The 18,655-nt window shown below is 38.0% G+C and overlaps 1 protein-coding gene across 1 annotated transcript in view; it reads left to right on the plus strand.

The window, feature by feature from the left end:
• GRIK3 (glutamate ionotropic receptor kainate type subunit 3) overlaps positions 1-18,655 on the plus strand; it is a 708,422-nt gene that overhangs the window by 261,360 nt on the left and 428,407 nt on the right. The gene's annotated exons all lie outside the window — the stretch shown is intronic.

The following is an 18,655-nucleotide window of genomic DNA, read 5'->3' on the forward strand; positions in this document are numbered from 1 at the left end:
AAAGGAGGGCCAAGTTGGGCGGCGCTCGTGCCCCTTACCCGGAAATGCAAATCACGTATATATTCGTGATTTTGCGCAGCCTTGCCACCCTGTAGCAGTACTACTACTACAGGGCAGCGGGCAAGTGGTTAAAACCAAAATGTAACTACTCACATTCTTATAAATGTTAAAAGCATTGAATATGAATCATACCAATCCCTGGAATTGGCCACAGTTGTTTCCTTGTAATTCTCTGCATGATAACGTAATGAGCACAGGATTTATTTGTTATACATATAGTGCAGCAATTTTTTATATTTATTATTGTACACAATGTATCTTATTTTTTTCTTGCCAGCTGCTTTTTCCTTTTACATCTTCCAGTGCAATTTTTATGTTATAGTAAATGGTGTAATAGGGCACTTCTCCTCTGACCAACAATGTAAATAGGGAATTTCCTCACTGACCACTAATATAAAGAGTCACTGACCACAAATGTTAGAGGGAATTTCTCCACTAAACACCAATTTACAGGGGCACTAAAATGTTCACTGTCTGTGTTTATATTCTGGCCATTACTATCATTTGCTTTTTTTATAATCTCATGATTATTATTGAAAGTAATTTTGATGTATATAGCAGTAGTGTGACCAAAAAAAGACCTGCCTTCACTCTCAAATACTCTAGGCACAGGCCAGCTGCTTAGAACCCTGAGGTAGATTTTCACCCTGGATAATGCCTTATTAAAAATGGTTTCATCCTTCTGGAAATAAAAGAGGATAAAGACATTGCCAGAGGAAGTGAAGAGATCTCTCTGAGAGTTAATATTCTTTACATGCACCTAACGTGAAAGAATTTCCCTCAGGTTAGGGAGTTATAGCACCAATGGGGGATACCAGTTCCAAATTTAGACTATTTGGAGTATGAGAGGCATGGTGGGTAGATTGCGTGGTGTCTACAGCAATTGCATATGCTAATGTTACAAAATAGGCCAAGTCCTCATATTGAAATAGTGTCCCTAAAGGCAGGACTCACTGCTTTTAAGTTTAGGACCTTTGTTAAATCATTCAGATTTTCTATCAGTGATATACTGTACAGCACAGTGGAAATTTCTTTAAACAGAACACATCTGTGTGCCTGTATGTCTCATATATATATATATATATATCTTCCTCACCAACCCCCAAAATAATTATTTTTTCTTCATTGTAGGATAGTGTCAAAGTCATGAAAATAATTCCCGTATGTTTCTGGGCCATCTGTGCATCAAGAACTGCTGGTTTATAGCACTTTTCCAGTCTTACAAGGGTAGTTATTCTAAACTGCATACAGCATCTAGTTGGAGTAAATGTAAATTGTGGTGTTAATAATAACATGAGGCATTTTTGAATTTTTTATATTAGCCTGTGGCAGTCTGCTTTACATTTTTCAAGTATAGGGATTTATTTTGTTTAATTTGGTGTTGCTAATGAAATTATGCATTTTTAATGTTATTCAACTAGCTGAAGTGGTATATTTATTTTATATTATTTTATCTGAGACATATAATTTGATAACAGCGACTTGTTGCTTTTGATTTGTAGGGGAGGAAAGGTGTCAAATATATATGTATTTATTGCTAGCCCCCATGCTATCTCTTACAGTATTACCTTTTATCACATATTCCTGCGTGAACTACAGTAACTCCTAAAATATATTTCTACAGCAGAAATGGATTTTCTGCATCATCAGAAATTGAAAGAAGGCTCCCACAGCAGTGTGAGCTGTGGAAAAGCCTGAACCTCAGCAAAACACCTTGTCACAGAATTGGAATTGTGCAATAAGACAGCTTCCAGATTGGGGCTTCTGTAGACAATTGACAGTTTAGACTAGACCAGCCGGAGCACCAAATAGTAAGGAAGGTCAGGGCAAATGACCTGCAAATGTACAGAATTAGATTGCAGGTTAGGGCAGATGTAAGACAGACAGCAGAAACTAGAATTAGGCCATGTCATAGCCAACGGTAATGGACCAGAAGCAGTTTTGAGCAGACAAGTCAAATGCACACCATAGTAAGAAAATCAACAGTTGGTGGCAGAGGCAAAGGGGTTTATTTACTAAAGCTGATTCACTCAGAATCTCGTGTGCTTCTGCATAGAAACCAATTGGTTTACAGGTTTTATTGTTAAAGCTTAACTGAACAGGCTGAGGTCAGAAGCTGAATGGCTATCATGCACAGTTGCATGAGATTCTGAGTGAACCAGCTTTGGAAAAAAAACCCAAAATAGTAACAAATCAGACTAATTAAGAATAGCTTGCTAATGCCGGCCATACATGGGTCGAAATTTGACTGATTTTTTTGTCCGCAAATCAGATCTAAGAATAATCGGACGATTTTCGCTCTGTTAATGGGCCTTTTTGGTGAATGGGCATGTTGGAAAATTTGTGAAAAATGACTGATTTTTGAGTCAATGATGGTCAAATCGTGCAATCATTTTTCCGAAAAGAATATGCGCATGAACCATGACCTGGAAGGAACAGAAGTTTCACCTGTTATATGGGGTGAACTTTATGACTTGGTCGGACGATTTTCAAAATCATTGATGGCACCATCGGAATACCGAGCGAACGGCATTTTCAATTTTCGGATGAAAAACTGGACATGGAATTGGACCCATGTATGGCCTGCATTACTACTTTACCTTTAACTCCCTTTCCTTTGTTTAATTCCTTTACCTTGCACCTTTGTTTAGCTGAAAAGCTAAAATTGCAAAGAAGGTGACTGATTTGCTTTAAAGGCTAACTGTTCTTTAAAAAGGTATAAATGTTCCACACGAGTGCATATTATGCATATTATGTACAGAGCTGTGTTGAGGCAATCCCTGGACATCAGTCTTTGACATCTAACAGATACCAGTGGAGCACATTGAACTAAGCAATGTAGACATTTTTAGCAGGCTCCATTAAAGCAGTCCATTATTTTGAATGGAAAGATTGCACTATTCATAATAAGAGTATAATCACATTTTAGGTGTGCTTCAAAGTGGTTTTTAAAGCTAAATGAAAATTGGAACTCAGCTGGACACAACTTAACCTTTGGGACATTGTGAAGGAATAATGGGTGGTATAGAATTTCTTCTATACCACCCAGGCATGCTTTGGTCCTTCAGTGTGTTTATTCTTGAATGGCTGTGGTTGGGCCATTACTGTAAGCTCAATTTGGACACAAACTGACACCCAACAGTTTTGAGTTATCTCCTGTAGAAGATAAACATGAAATTGTAATGAGATCATATCTAAATATTATTTCAAATTCTGTGGGTTTATAACCATAAAATTGTTAAAAAAAACACTTATGGTTGTTGTGCTGTATGGAATGAGCCTAGTGCTATAAGCAAGTGTATATTATATCCATGATTCTGAATGCAAACTGAAAATTGACCCCGTTCCTGTCTAAATAAAATATAGCCCATGCACATCCCCCTAAATATATTCCAAGAGAGAAAAGGATGAGATCTTGACTTCCCCGGCTCAAAGCCAGTGATCGTTTTCTGTCCTTAATGTAATTAATTAATTGAGCAAGCTGCCCCGAGTTAAGACAGGGGCCATTATAATTTTATTTATAACAGTAAATGAGTATTTCTACTCTTGGTCAGTCTCAGGTCATCTGAGATTAGTTTCAAATACTAGATCTATCTCCTTAATGAGGATTCCTAGGCTTTGCTAACCCTTTAAATCACAGCATTTTATTGTATGGGGGATTAACAGTGAATGAAGTGATATTGATTTAAGCTATTTGATAGACAAATGTTTTCTAGGCTGGAAAGGAATTGTTTACCATAAAGAAACAACTACTGCTGAACACTGAGAAGGATGCATTCAAGCTCTATGACTATTCTTTATTTGAAAAAGATTGTGATTTTACGTTAGCTTTTTAAAGGATAAGTTCATCTTTGGGAACATGCTCCATGTTCCACCTATTTTTAGGGGGGAACATGTAACATGTTCCCATAGCCTCAGCCACTGCCATCCACCCCCTCCCTTGAACAGATTGTACAGGGAGTAGTCTCTCTTTAAATCTAGTATATACAGTTGTTGGGTCTCTAGAAATCTGTATAATCCATGTTCTGTGTCTGTACTGGAGGAATCTGTGATGAATCAGAATATTGGTGAAACTATTCAGTTTAACAAATAGCAAACAAATAAGAAAACAAAAAATACAAATAAGCATGAATTTTGTATAGAGACACCCAACCAGTATCCATTTCAAGATAGCCAATTACCTACTTCCTAAACACACTGAAGGACTATGCTACATAAGCATACTAGGAGATTGTAGATTTACACGCCTTATAGATTTATACTCTAGATTTGTCCTTGTGCCCCCACTATATCTCACAACCCCACACATTAATGCATTTTCTCTCTTTCTCTCACTCACCAAATCCTATATACTGCGTAATCTCATCAAGTTCTTTGGTATTAGCAGTTAGATCCTTTAAACGTAAAAAGTTGTCTGCAGAACTTGACTTTTAGTATATAAAGTCTTCTTTCTTTACCTTACATGGATCAAAATCTGGCTGGGTCAGCAGTGACTGGCTCAATTTTGATCCATATATGGGCAGGGTGATTGTACAGAAGTCAGTCTACCAAATGACTTCTGTACAACCGCCCTGACAGATTTTCCCCGCTCATTCAGCACCATTGGCTATAGCTGGCAGCTATGATAAATGTATTCTTACAGAAGGGAAGTCTCTCTGCTGTCAAAATACAATAGCTCAGCAGGGAGTATTCCCCCATCCACATTGAGGGGAATCGAGCTACCTAGTATTTTCGCTTAACCAGTTGACTGAATGAAAAAAACTGACTCATGTGTGGACTGCCTTGGATTGTTCATCTGTTGAAAACATTTAGGTGTACAGATGCCCCTTTGAAACATGGCTCTGAAGAGGGAATCATCTTGTTCCATCTTTCTCAAGACAGAGAAAGATGGACTGGGCTTCTTCGAAATGTTGACAACAAAAACACTGCTGTTTTTGATCCTCATCTGCTAGACCCTTGAGTGCCTCTAACCTAGTTTTGGATTTATATGTATTTCTTTGTGATGAGCACCTGGGCATTTATTTCAAACATAGAGTGCTGTGTCTACCTTTGGAACTGTTAAATATATATACAGTATATTCATGTCCAATTACACCAACAGCTCCATAGAAAAGAATGGAAGTTCTGATTGGGTCCGCCTGAAAAGGCAGATGGAAATAATCGGAATGTTCAAGTGAAAACACCTTCAGAGGTGACTGACCAAGGTGTTAGAGTCAGTGGCATCCCTGGGGGGTGCGTGCCGCATTGGGTGACACCATCACAGGGGGTACAGGAGCAGGATGCCAGCAGAGCTTCTGGGCTCTGTGAATGTCCTGGCCAGTTATTCGGGTTATCCCGGATTCCTGACACAGTGACAGCTGCTCCCGGTATAGCAGTAAAATGAGTAACCCGTGAAGATATGTATCCCCTGAAGCAACTGCGCATGTTCCGATTTCAGGCCAAAGAAGCCGATCTCCGACTTTAGAACAGAGCTGCCACAGTTAACTCCTTACAGGCTGCAAACCGCTGCTCTGTCCTAAAGTTGGAGATCGGCTTCTTCGGCCTGAAACCGACACATGCGCAGTTGCTTCAGGGTATACATATCTTCACGGGACACTCATTTTACCACTAAACTGACACCACTCCTTCCTCTCTGGAGGGGTGACACCACGTGTTAACGCACCTGGTGACACCAACCCTGGGGATGCCTCTGGTTAGAGTCCATCAAAAATCCATACCTCAATAAGGCCCCCTTCACATTGGGGTTCATTTTAGATCCATCTGACAGTTTTTCAGATGGATCCAGACTGAACCGCAATGTATGTTTATGGGAGGGTGGATATAAACGGATGATCATCCATTAACATCAACCTACATCCAAGTCCAATCAGGTCTGTTTTTTTGCCATCCATTTACATCTGTTCTGTTTATGTCCCTTTTATAGTCAAGAAACATTTTTTGTTAAGGGTCCTTTCACATGGGGCGGACCATATTAGCTCATCCGCTTGCTCATTGGGGGATCTCTTCAGTGATCCCTGCTGAGCAAGCGGATGACAGGTCTGTGTCTGCTCCACTGCTGCTCTCCTCACTGGGCAGTTGGATGAAAATGGACCTCTTGTCAGTTTTCATCCGACCCAATCCGATGGACTGAAGGGGAATTGGATCCCCATCCATGCCTTTTTGGCAGATCAGATTGGATGTCGGCGGGTGTAAATGGACGCATGTCCGTTTTAACTTGCCACTCCATAGAGGAGAATGGAGGTTCCAGTCAGGTCTGACTGAAATACTTTTGTCACCTCTGGTTGATCTTGGTAACAACTAAGGGTCCTTTCACATGGGTCAGACCCTTTTAGCAGATCCGCAGAGCTCTCCACTGATCCCCGCTGAGAAAGTGGATGACAGGTCTGTGTCCACTCCACTGCTGCAGAGCAGACACAGAGCTGCTCGCTGTCCTCAATGGGCAGTCGGATGAAAACGGACCACATTACCTTCCTAAAGCAATCTTTCTTCTTATTCCTCCTCCAGTTCCTCCAGTTAAGAAGTTGCCATGTATGAGATTTTCTTCACATTTGGTGGCAACGGAGGGATATTAGAGCATGTGTGCTGTCCTATGGTTGTTACCCTTTGCCTGGATTGGGGAAATTGGTACTCTTGCCATAATCTTTCAGCATGTTGGTCAATTTTCGAGTATTCCCTTGTCCCCTTTTCTGTGACAACTGTCAGGTTTTTTTTTTACTATCACCAGTGTTACCTCACTTTTGTGCCAGTAACAATAGTCACCAGGACAAATAAGGTAAGGGAAGGCTGCTACACAGGCAGCAATCAAAATCTGACAGAGGTGTTAAATCCTCTTCACCCTATCAAAAAATAATAAAAGAAAAAGGTTTATATACTCTATAAAAACCTTCATATCTGCTAGACTCATACTGCTTTGACAGATGGCTAAACTTTTAATTACATATATACTAAAGTAGATTGCTGTTTACATATAGGGCAGTATATATATATATATATATTTATATATATGATCCATATTAGTAGGTTCAACTTGAATGCATTTTCCAACCTTCACTCTTTGATTTGCTTTCAGCAATACCTCTGCTCATCAAACTCATAAATACAAGCTTTCTTGCACTAATTGAAATTCATAGACAATTTTCATATGAACCTAACACCTGTGGACATGAATAATTAAATTATTGACTTTATTGAAGGTTGCTTATCGCTGAAGCCTTTCATTTTGGTAGTACGGAATGCTGCGTAGAGACAATTTGACCTGTTGATCAGATGATAATTAACAGCATCTGAAAACAAAAAGACTTTGTCATGTAAAACCACATTAACAGAATAACAACTTCATGGATAAAATCCTTGGGGAAGACAGCTTTCCAAAAGCTTTGCAGCAGTACCCACTGTGTCTGAGTTTTCAGATGCTGTCTATTCATGCGTTAGAATGTGAAGCATCATCTTCTTTGAGAGGCCAGGCATTTTTCCATGAGCAGCATGAAGCAGAGTTCCTTTTAATATCCTGCTTATTCAAACAGAAATGTGAGCCTTTGTGCAGCAGCCACAAACATTTGGCTAATGCAGTTTCAAGTAGCTATTTGGGAAGTTCAGCAGGATAAGATGAATGGTTTAACATTTGTAAATACTGATTTAGGAAGCTTATAGAAATACATTGTTCTCAGTTGACACATTATATGTTTGAATTTTTGTAAGTAACTTCTATTGCAATCCAACTGAAGCACATTGCAGTACAACCAAGTTTTATGTTACTATTTACAGTCTGTATTACTATATATAAAACACTATATACATGTACATGCAGCCATAAGTTTATTTTATACAAATGTAAAGGATGTTGTATTCCCCAATATTCTGCTGCTTTACATTACCATTCTAGTATCATGGCAAACTCCATCTTGCTAATTTATTTAGAGGCAGAATAATTTAAAAAAAATATCTATTTGATAAGTTCATAAAATACCTGTTGATCCTGCTGGAAATTTTGTAAGGTGATCATTTTCTGTTTTCTTTGCCTGTGCTGGCTGCAATTAATTACATTATTCTCTGAGGACTGCATAACCATGCCTTATTGTGATGCACCATGGCCGATAGTTAGGGTGCCATAGTCCATGAAACACATCTACTGCTCCTCTGTCCTGTCTTGGAGGTGTCATGTTCTTATCATATTGCATGTAAAGGATTTCATCCACCACATTGCTGTTTTTGCAGCCAACCATTCTGTTTTTCCATTGCATCTGTGATCATGGATCGGACCAGCACCTGCGTGTCTGTGGAGGGGTTATGCAGCTTCGGCACTCACCTGGAGTTGATCTTTTGCTCTTTCAGTCCTACCTTTCTGTTGCCCTGGCATGTAAGGGTGAGTGAGTGTTATCATCCTAGGACTGCATGTTTGTTATTAGCAGGTGAAAATAAAGACAAAAAGCCTGAAAAAAAAAGAAAACTAATACAGCTACCACAACATGTAAGGATGGATAAGCTTCATATATCACATTTTTGTTTTGGGGTTTAGATATGCTTTGAAGTGTATATTTTTTCTCAAACCTTTTTTATAATTTTGGATAGAATTGGGAAAGGTTTTTACTGCCATGTGGAACCCCCCCAATTCAGGAGGTAAAGGTCATAAGCTAAATATATTTTCAGTTTTTTTTTTATAATTTTGGATAGAATTGGGAAAGGTTAGAACCTGTCTCAGGTTTTTCCTGCCGTTTGGAACTCCCCCAATTCAGGGGGTGAAGGGCATAAGGTAAATATATTTTCTTTTTTTTTTTCTTTCTGGTGACTTCATTCTGCTGCAATGCAGTGATTTGAAATTAAGGGGTCTCATGTGCAAGGTCCACTTTACCTTTTGTAAACTAGTGGTGAAAAAAAGTACAAAGCTATAGACATATAAATTGAAAAGCCAGATTGTGCCAATGAACTAATGAATAGGTAAACCCATTGTGTTGTCTTCTTTTACAACAGAAAATGGCAAGCTACATTGGTTTATAACATTTGTTTGGTGATGTATATGGAGATCATGGTCCCACAAACAGAACAAAATGCTCTTTCTAAAAAAAGCAAACTTGCTGGACTGTACTGAGCAGGCCCTTGCCTAAAAATTGCACTAGAACAATAGTAACAAGACCCGGAGCAGTCTTTCAAATGGTCAGACAATGATGTCAGCATCACAACAGCATAAGCCAAACTTTATCAAAATAGAGTCTAAAGAACTGAGACCAGGCCTTTTTGTACATGTCTTGGACTGCTATAAATCCTTAGTAAAAACTGGGCAAACAAAATGTTCCCAATGTAAATACCTAACCCTGACTATCCCTCATCACCTTCACACATTTACAAATACAAAATGGAAACAGCAACGCAATGGAGTGGAAAACTGCACAGACAAACTCAATTAAAAATGCTACATGATACAGCAAAACATTCCATTTATTGTTTATAAATTCAATATATCAGAAAATATCTATTGAAATATGAGAGAAATGAGAACTTTAGAATATAAAAGTTAAGAAGATTTTAAAATTCACTGAAAACAAACAGAAAAAAATTCCAAAAAAGATTGAAATCTCATCCAGTTTGGAGACAAACACCCCAAATCCCAATAAAGTGGTTGTAAAGGTAAAACTTTTATTTTTTTGGCGTTAATGCATTCTCTACATTAAGGTAAAACTTTTTTTTAAAGAACTGCTCCCCCAGCCCCCCTCCTTAAACATTTACCTGACCCTGATCTCGATCCAGTGCTGTGCCCATCAGCAACAGCTCTTCTACCCTCTTTCTTTCTTCTCACAGGAAAGTCAGCCATTGGCTCCTGCTGCTGTTAGTCAAAGCCTGTGAGGACAGATTGGGGGGCGGTGTCAAGTCATGCTATGTGTATATATAGAAACACACAGCCCTGCTCAGGATCAAGCCCGCGTGAGTGTTCCCATAGCAATCCACTTGCTATTGGGGCACTCAGAGAAGAGGATGAGCTAAGAGCATTGTTGGGGGACCTCAGAAGAGGTGGTTTGCAGCTACTCTGTGTAAAATAATTGCACAGAGCAGATATGTATACCATATAACCACTTTAAATTAATCTTTATTTAATACATATTCTCTTTTCCCTCTTTCCTCTGCTGATCCACCCAGCTTAATACCCATTAAATCTGAAAATACATGTTACTTCCATGAAGGAGCATGTGACTCACTCCATGAGACATCACTTGGTAATTGGCTCAAGACTGCTACGTAGAATTGGAGAGACAATTAGCACCATGGAGGCTTCCACTGAAAATCTGACTTGAGCAGACACAGATACGTTTTTACTTGCTAAATAGAGTGGTGGGGGAGCAAATGAAAGGTGAATGTATGACTTGCTTGGGCAAAGCACAGGTCCACTTAAATACATTTTTGCAAGGTTATTTTAAAATTCATCAAGCTTGGTATATGAAATTCTTAATCAGAGTACTGTAACACCTACCTGTTTCTCCTTTCAACAACTGGTCGCAAAACCAGTACCAAACACGGTTTCTGTCATTTGCCAACATTTGACATTATAATTAGAATTTTGAAGACTTACCCAATTCCTTGCATGAATTTGTATTTGTAATTATATAAGCATTATAAATATACTGTATTTTTGGAGAGAGAAATTCATAATATGAACAAGCAACAGGGGTGGTAAAAACTCTTTCAGATGCTTTGAAACAAGAATTCCAGCTTTAATTTATACGATGAAAGAACCATAATCACCATTGTTTCCTGAAAGTCTGGGTACAGTCACTGTCTGAAATTTCTGCTCCTGCTTACCTGTCATGCCATTGACACTTTTACAAAAAGTACTTAGCATCTCCTTTATTTATGCAAAACACAGTTAAAGCTCAATTTTATTTTACATTAGTTTAATACAATCCAGGTGCATTAAAACAAAATGTGTCCAAAGTCCCTACAGTTTATTTTCTTTAGAAAGTAACCCTTTACAGAATTAATAGTACGGCCCCTTCCAGACGGGGCAGATCCATCAGCATAATCCGCCTACTCAGCGGGGTATCTCTGCGCTGATCCCCACTGCAGCAGAGTGGATACAGACACTGCCCGCTGATTTCAATGGTACAATCAAATGGAAATGGACCACCTGTCTGTTTCCACCTGATTGTCATCCGATCTGATCCACTGGACAGATAGGGATTCCCATCTGTAGCAAATGTGCACACAGATATGGATGCGGCCATCCATCCTTCTCATGATTCCCCATCTTGTATCATTCTCTCTCCCTCCAATCTCCGTCCCTCAGGAATGTGGTGTGTGTACTGGGTTCCCAAGGACATCAAGAACAGTTGGATACACTTCATGGTTGTAATCCTAAATTAGCTGGTGCCTGGGTGTCTGTTAGCTTCTCGCTCGGAGATGATCGTAAAGCTATAAACCAGTCCTTCACTGGACATGAAACACATTCCAAAATAGCTGTAAAACATACATCCCATTTCATGACTTAAAATAGGGAATACATGCAATCGAACAAAGCATATATTCGGATAGCTCAGTTTAATGTGAGTCTCCTGATATCTTACACCCCTAGTTAAAGTCTACAGGAGAGTAAAAAGCCATATAGTACTAGCTGAAATAGTAAGATATGTCATATCTGATATCTAGACATTCAGCAGATGATTCTGCATATTATCCTACCAGTGGATAGGATGCTCCATGTACATATGGAAGGTAATTGACCATGGTATAAACGTGTGAGGTATTTGGTCATAGCAGAGTTCCCCACCTAAACACCCTCCCCAAATGAGGCGATTGGGTCTCTGCTTTAAGGAGACATCCTGTTGGTGGACTAGAAAATAGGCTGTCAGGCCTGAGAGAGAGAAGTTGAAGAGATCTCCCTTTTAACATCAGGAAACAACTTTGGGAGAAAAGGCATCCTTTTGCTCAGGACCCTTAAAGCTGCTTAAACCAGGATTTCTGCAAGTATTCTAGCTTCTTAAACTTCTTTCTTTATCTCTCTGCTGTGTTATTGCTCTCTGTATATATATATATATATATATATATATATAAAAAGATGTAGCCAATATATATATATATATATATATATATATATATATATTTATTGTCTACATCTTTTTCTGTAAATATTTTTTATTGCACCATTTTGACCCTTTTTTAGTAATAAATCCTATTTTCCGAAAAGTGTTAAACTGTTTCTAAAAGCTCTTTAATGCAAACTAAGAATCCCTGTCTCTGAAGAGTGCCACGGTGTGTTTTAAAACTTCTGTATACATCTGCCTGTGGTGACAGTGTGTACAGTATATAGATGCCTATTAAAACATCATAGTGTTATTGCAAAGATTGGTGAGTTTTCTCTTTCTCTGTAGAAAAAGGTGGTGGCAGTGTGAAGGGTTAATTGCGTAATTAACCTGACCCAGTAATAATCGCTCTCAGGCTGTGGTACATAGATTGTGGTCCATTAGCTGGAAAATCTTTGTGCAGGGTGCAGCTGAGCGTGGTATTGTTACGTACGTGACAGCGCAGTTTTAGATTGGCTAGTCCTTCGGTCACGAGTTGGTGAGAAGGGCTGGGGGTCTGACGCCGCATCCGTCACAGCATTCATCTGTTTTTGGCGTACAGCATCGGGTGGGATGCTGGCAGGTGTCAGCGGACTATTGTGCAACAAAATACATTCTTGCTTTACCACCACTACAGAATACAAGAAGTTCATAAAAAGAAATATAGATGAGATTGAAGGAGGTTGCAGTGCACTCAATGAATGGCAAAAGAAAGCATTGCTCAATTTGGTGGTCATTGCAGTTGTAAATGTATACTGCTCTACAGTAATATGAGAGGAATCTTTTACTTTAGCACAGCTGGACCAGCATGGTAGATTCCTGTAACAAAACTTCAGAGCTGGGTGCAGATAGGTTGGTCTTCAGCTCTAAAACATTAATCACCGATCTCCCAGAACAGAACACTAATATGTCATAGTTGAACTGTTTCCTGTATTGCATGAGTTCACCAAATGATTAAACGGATTATTTGGATTTGCTGTTTAACAACCAAATTATTACAATTATCAGGTTACATACAGGCACCTTAAATTTAAAGCAATAAAAACTCCACAGTGTTATATTGCAATTCAGTCAAGCATTTTGATTAAAGAAAATATGCATTACAAACAATAGAAAATCAGCATGGGCTGAATATATTACACATCTGTGTATCTTTGGGCAACATCAAATTTTTTGTTGTTAGTTCTGCTTATACATGTGATCAGCATGCAGGAGTTTGGGAATAAAGTCTCCTTTTATTGATTTTTTTTTGGGTCATCTAAAACCTTTCGCAACCACAGTTAAAGGTATAATTAGTACTAAAAAAAAAGATTGGCACTAGTGTATGAAAGCAAAATAATCTTGTTCAGTAACTCTTATTTAAAGGTCTGCACATGACATCAATAATTTATGAGGATATATATTAGTGATCATCGAGAACAGATCCATTGCCTGCAGTAACTGGGCTTTTTCATTTTCAGTTTGTCAGCAAAGAAAATAGTTATTGCTGAAGTCCTTGCAGAATCTGATCAAAGACAGGGTGCATTACCTTCATGTGGCCATGTGCCCATTCTGAGCTGTCAAGTGTTATGTCTGTCAATAATTTCACTCTTTACTGCTGTGTTTTTGTCATGTCATTGAATGATGGGTGTATGTGAAAAGGCCAAGGAGGGACACAATATTGAATCCTAGCTCCATGTACATGCTAAGACCTCAACCATGCTAGTAAATTCAAAATGTTAAAAATATCCTAGATAGTGGTGTTTAAAGGCTTAAAATGAAACTATGGACAAAATAAAAAAAAATGATATATAAGTAGGGTTGCCAAGTATTGGATGAGACAGGAGGTGCCGAAAATAAAGGACTGGCTGGATAGGGTGGATCAAATATGTAAATTGGAGGAACTTTATCATTTGAATGAAGATAAGATGGAGAGTCACCATACAAGATGGAACAAATGGGAGGAATTCAAAAAGTCAAGGCTAGCCTTAGAGGTTATGGGGGATTAATATAGAATAATACAGAAACATATTTTTTTATTTTTTTATAGGGATCACGATCTCCAGAAATGAATAGGAAAATTCAGAGCAGAAGAGGTCAGGGATTGGATGGGGGGGGGGGATGGGTGGTATATAGGTAGGGTGAGGGGGTGTTTTGATAATATGCTATGGTTTTAATTAGTATGTTTGTATAACTTGTTTATCTGAAAAATTAATAAATATTTAAATTATAACAAAAAAAAAATATATATAGGGTTGCCACATCATCCCTTTAAATTTGAACACATATTAATTACACAGGATGTGTGGCTGATTAAGGTGTTAATTAAACTCAGTGCCTTATTGGCATTAAATTAGCCTCAGAACCTGTGTAATTAATATGTGTTCGGTTTTAAAGGGATGATGTTGCAACCCTTTATATATATATATATAATATCTGTCAATAGCTTTAATGCAGCAGTCTTTGTTTTTCTGCCATAAATTAGTCTTGTTACCTGTTCATCATGCCAGTAAGGTGTCCTTTTATCATGCAGCGGTAAATGCCCGCTGCTCAATTCTCTGGCATTCTCAGAGGAGACAGTTCTCCTCTGAATGCCATTTTATGAAGCGGTGTAGATCGCTTCTCTGAATGAGGAGAGAAGCGATCTACAAACACTTTGAACGCTAAAAAACAGCTGCTGTTACTATAATCTCGTGAGATTACAGTAAGAGATCAGTCAAACACAGTTTATAAGCAGCGGTAAATTACCTCTGCTTCGTTTGAAGTTCCATAGATCCTCCATCTCTGGGCTGGAGAATCTGGAGGGAGAACACAGATGGCCAGTGAAGGGCTGACATCACTCCTTCATATACTGGCCATCTGTGTGCTGAGATGATCAGTGGAGAACATGTTCTCCGCTGATCATCTCTGTTTCCTAAGCCACTAATGATCTGAGATCAGTAATGATCTCAGGATCGCCGCTGATCTCTATTTCATAAAAGAACACCTAAGTCTGTTGTTTTTCAACTTCCTTTAACCCTGTCTCACTGCCTTCTCCCAGCCCTTGAAGAGGCTTTAACAGTTGGAAGGCAGAGGCAGACATTCCGATCATGTGACGACTGTGACTGACAGTCGCAGAGGTCACATGATTGGAAAGCTCCTGATCCCATGTGTGCATCGAGAGTTTTTCAATACCTGCCAGTAACTGTGCTGGAAGCTTGCAGGGCATTCACTTTCAGTACAGAAAGATGTTAACCTAAGACCGCATATATGTAGCCTCTCGATGTTAAAGCCCACCCTCCGAGAGGACATATATATGCATACTGTTCAGCAAAGCTGTTCAGCAAAATTAGATGGTTGAGACAAACCATTTAACACTGACAGAAATGCTTACAATGGTCAGATTTTATTGATTTAGTTAAAATCTGTAACCCTAAATTACAAAAAAAGACTGTTAGTCTCTGCTTAAAAAATATTAGTTTGTGTTAGGCTTTAATTTATTAGTTAATTATGTAAAATCTACCTAAATCTACTAGTTCATCGCACACTAACCTCTCCATAGGTTGATAGTGCTGCTGCCCAAGGGTGGCTATGTTGTGCTTTCATAAATAGAATGAATGAGAGTACGTAGCCACCCAAGACAGGACGTGCGATACTGGCAGAATCACAAGGTGAGAATAAAGTTAAAAAAAAGAAAAAAACACAGCCACTACATCTAAGGAATGATAATTTGCAATATATTATATTTTTCTTTTGGGGTTTAGATACACTTTATATTTTTAAATTGATTTATCCAAAGATAATCTTGTAACAATGACTTAAAAAGAAACATATTAGGATTAAAAATTATTCTTACATAATTAAGATTTGCTTTACAGTCTCAGAGATTTTGAAGCCACAATTAGTGGCATGATTATACATATATTATTAATTATGTGCTGGAATATTATTAAGGCAGCACTGATCCAAAAAGTAACTGTACTAAAACACATTAGCTCTTGTAACCACTTAAGGACCACCCGCCCACATTGTACTGCTGATGGGTGGCCTGTACAGGCACAACGGCGTACCTGTAAGTTTCTGGCCTCTTTCGGGTACAGGGCACACACACACAGCCAACCAACTTCTGCTGTGATTAGACACAACTGGATTTTGTCAGCAGGTTCTGGCTAATGATTCATAGCCTGGATCAGATGATAGGCTGTGTCCAATCATAACCCAGAGCCCTGTATTGACAAACAACACAGGGCTCTGTACAGAGGGAACAATCTTTTTATTTCTTCTCACTGCTTTGCAGGGAAAAGGAACAAAGAGATTTTTAATAAAAAGCAGTACATATTACACGCATTAACACTTGTTAGGCACACACTTAATCCTGAGATATTGACCCCTTCACAGCCAGTGTCATTAGTACAGTGACAGTGTATAGTGTTATCACTGATCACTGTATTAGTGTCACTGGTGATGTCAGTATCAGTTCCCACCCAGTGACAGTGTCAGGTTGCTTGCCGCACTATCAAAATTCCACTATTGGTCGCTGATCGCCAAAATTAGTAGTAAAAAATAAATACAAATTCCATTACATACACCATAGTTTGTAGATGCTTTCAGGCAAACCAATCAATATACACTTATTGTTTTTTTTTACCAAAGACATGTAGCAGAATACATTTTGGCCTACATTTATGAAGAAATGTTTAATTTTGTTATTAGATATGTTTAATAGCAGAAAGTAAAAAATATTTTTGTTTTAAAAAAAATTTAGTCTTCGTTTATATAATAAAAAAAAAAACAGTGGTAATTAAATACCACCAAACCAAAGCTCTATTTGTGTGAAAAAAAATTATATAAATTTTGTTTGGGTACAGCATTGCATGACCACACGATTACCAGTTAAAATAGCGCAGTGCTAATTAGCAAAATATGGCCTGGTCATGAAGAGGGTAAAACCTTCTAGAGATGTTGGTAATGAGTAATACATATAATAAATATATATGTGAATAAGTTCAGTTTGTTTTGGGATGTACTGCTTGCAGGTGTGTAGATACATTGCCAGTTGCCTTATTCCAAGTAGTAATAGCAGTGCTAGAGCATCTCTCTCCTCACTTTTACATCACCTAGCTGTTATAGAAATACCTTATATATATATATATATATATATATATATATGTAGCAGTTGACATCATCATGGTGTTATTATAAGGGAAAGAATTCTTCTACCTTGTAAAAAACACCATGATTATGCTTGTGTTAGTGCAGTAGGTAGGAAGGAGTTTAAAAAGACCTTTTAAATCTGTGTCAGTAGCGAAAAGCCATTTTTATGATTGCCTTTCCTCTTCCCACATAACTGTTCAAAACAGTAAGAACCATTTTAAGTTTCGACATGTAACAGAAGCTAACCTGAAACATACTCTAATGTTTACTCTTTAATACTAAGTTGATATAGACTGCCCATCGTTTGCAATCATTCAATCCAAGATCCATGCAATGCTCTGAACACACATTTGCACATAGCTCCTAAAAATGGTTTATATTTACTGCAGGTGCATCTCAAAGTATTTAAAAAAAAATCTATTACATGATATTATCTACCCTTACCGGCAGTCTTTATTATGATTGGAGTTCTCTTGTGTTTGGATATATTTTAGGATATCAAAAGAATGAAGAAATATCCCTTCCAGTTTTTATTAAAACATTCCATTCTTACATTTTTTGCTCGAAGGCAACATTCATTTCACAAATACAACTACTTTTGGCCTTTGGGCTATGCTACTCACCCAAGAGACTGTGAGCAAGCACAGGGTCAGCCTCTATCCAGAATATAGTAAGTGAAAAATGGAAATTCAAAAAGAGAGATATGTGACTGAGAAGTGACTCAATGGCAGCCTATTAGTGACCTTGGTACCAGATTTTTATGGGCTTTGCAACACACAAAAGGCAGTTTATGACAGTTTTGTTATTGCAGGAAACAGGTTTTTGCTTAATAAAATGAAAACTGATTTGCCTGTGAATAAAGATGAGAAGCACATTCAGCAGAGTGTGAAGCCAGCGCAAGATTGTTTACCTTTGTCACGCTACTATGAATTTTCAAATGCGCAGAGGGGAAGCATTAATAGATAAAGTTGAAAATTGCCTTTGATGAGCATAATTAAAATATTACGGTAAGCTGTTATATGTGTAAAATTAATTTATTCCCAAAAGATACATTTCAGGAATCCACTGGTTTTGTGTTAACATGTTCATTGAGCTGTGAAAACACAGGCATCAGATTTTAATTATGCTCACCGCATAGTGAATAAATCCATTGCTGAGTACTAATTCAGGAAAGTAAAGGAGAACCTGACACAGCTTGATGTGTTTTGCATTTTAGAACTGGAATACAAATACTGCATTTATGGTGTAAATATGATTAAAAGCCTCTATTAAGTTTTTGGTTTTTTTTCACATGATTGCCATGTTTTGCCTGTGACTGTAAGCAATGAAATATAAATTTCTTCATGCTATTGGCATCCTTGCATAGTGCTCATTAGGTTCCTTTTTTGCATCTGAATCCTTTACAAATAGATCTTTATATTTACAAGCAATTCACTGAG

The sequence above is a fragment of the Staurois parvus genome, unplaced genomic scaffold (assembly GCF_062004578.1).
Source record: "Staurois parvus isolate SC_StPar_1 unplaced genomic scaffold, SC_StPar_1.0 ptg000454l, whole genome shotgun sequence".
NCBI classification, from domain to species: Eukaryota; Metazoa; Chordata; class Amphibia; order Anura; family Ranidae; genus Staurois; species Staurois parvus.